Source organism: Malurus melanocephalus, unplaced genomic scaffold, assembly GCF_030028575.1.
Source record: "Malurus melanocephalus ecotype Western Australia unplaced genomic scaffold, MMel_1.1 scaffold_5930, whole genome shotgun sequence".
NCBI classification, from domain to species: domain Eukaryota; kingdom Metazoa; phylum Chordata; class Aves; order Passeriformes; family Maluridae; genus Malurus; species Malurus melanocephalus.
Genome location: NW_026629161.1, coordinates 1 through 1,594, shown reverse-complemented (window position 1 = coordinate 1,594; position 1,594 = coordinate 1). Strand labels below are relative to the sequence as shown.

Below are 1,594 nucleotides of genomic sequence, written 5' to 3'. Positions count from 1 at the left end.
ACCCAAAATACCCCAAATCCCACCCGGCACCCCCCAAAAGCGGCCTGGACCCAGGGCTCGGGGGGGTCCTTTCTATTGGGGGGTCACAGTGAGGGTCACCCCAAAAAAAACCCCAAAAAAATAAAAAAAACACAAAAAAATCCCATCTAAAACACCCAAAATACCCCAAACCCCACCCAAAATACCCCAAATGTCACCTGGACCCACGGCTCGGGGGGGGGTCCTTTCTATCGGGGGGGTTAAAATGAGGGTGACCCAAAAAAAATCCCCAAAAAATAAAAATAAAAACAAAAAATTAAAAAAGACCAAAAAAAATCCCACTGAGAATACCCAAAATACCCCAAATCCCACCCAAAACCCAAAAAAATCCCAGCCAGAAACCCCCAAAAAAACCCAGATCCCAAAACCCCTGAAAGAAACAAAAAAACCCCAAAACCCAAAAAAAACCACAAAAAAACCCCAAAAAACAACAGAAAAAATCCCCCCCAAAACCCCAAAAATTTAAAAAAAAATCCTAAAAATAATTAAAAAAACCCCAAATTCGCCCCTGCCCCACCTGCGCAGCCGCTCCTGATAGTCCAGAACCCCCGAGATGAGGCAGGCGGCGAACCTGGACCAGTACGGACCAGTAAGGACCAGTTCGGACCAGTTAGGACCAGTTTGGATCAGACTGGACCAGTTTAAACCAGTTAAACCAGTTTGGACCAGTTAAAACCAGCATGGGATTGCTGATAAACCAGTATAGACCAGCAGTGATCCCTCCCAGTCCATCCCAGTTTATCTCAGTTCCATTCCCAGTCCATCCCAGTCCCATCCCAGTCCATCCCAGTTTATCCCAGTTCCTCCCAGTTTATCCCAGTCCATCCCAGTATCCCCCAATCCCCTCCCAATCCCTCCCAGTCCATCCCAGTTTGATCCCAGTCCCATCCCAGTCCATCCCAGTCCATCCCAGTATCCCCAGTTCCATTCCCAGTCCATCCCAGTTTGATTCCCGTCCCTCCCAGTATCCCCAGTTCCATTCCCAGTCCCTCCCAGTCCACTCCCAGTTTATCCCAGTCCATTCCCAGTTTGTCCCAGTCCATCCCAGTATCCCCCAATCCCCTCCCAGTCCATCCCAGTTTAACCCAGTTTGATCCCAGTCCATTCCCAGTCCCTCCCAGTCCCCCCAGTTCACCAGAGCTGGCCCCTCCAGTGCTCCCAGTTCAGCCGCGCCGTTCCCAGTCCATCCCAGTTTAACCCAGTTTGATCCCAGTCCCATTCCAGTCCATCCCAGTATCCCCAGTTCCATTCCCAGTCCCATTCCAGTCCCTCCCAGTCCCCCCAGTTCACCAGAGCTGTCCTCTCCAGTGCTCCCAGTTCAGCCGCGCCGTTCCCAATCCATCCCAGTTTATCCCAGTATCCCCAGTTCCATTCCCAGTTTATCCCAGTCTATCCCAGTCCATTCCCAGTCCCCCCAGTTCACCAGAGCTGGCCCCTCCAGTGCTCCCAGTTCAGCCGCGCCGTTCCCAGTCCATCCCAGTTTAACCCAGTGTGATCCCAGTCCATCCCAGTCCCTCCCAGTCCCTCCCAGTCCATTCCCAGTCCCTCTCAGTCC

General features: G+C 52.1%; 1 long non-coding RNA gene across 1 annotated transcript; it reads right to left on the bottom strand.

Moving 5' to 3' along the window:
* Positions 1–19: 19 nt before the first annotated feature.
* On the bottom strand, positions 20–1,287 carry LOC130588521 (uncharacterized). The gene is made up of 3 exons (XR_008966978.1): positions 1,175–1,287; positions 557–610; positions 20–72 (listed from the first exon to the last, which is right to left on the bottom strand). It is a non-coding gene; the product is annotated as an uncharacterized LOC130588521 (long non-coding RNA).
* Positions 1,288–1,594: the final 307 nt, after the last annotated feature.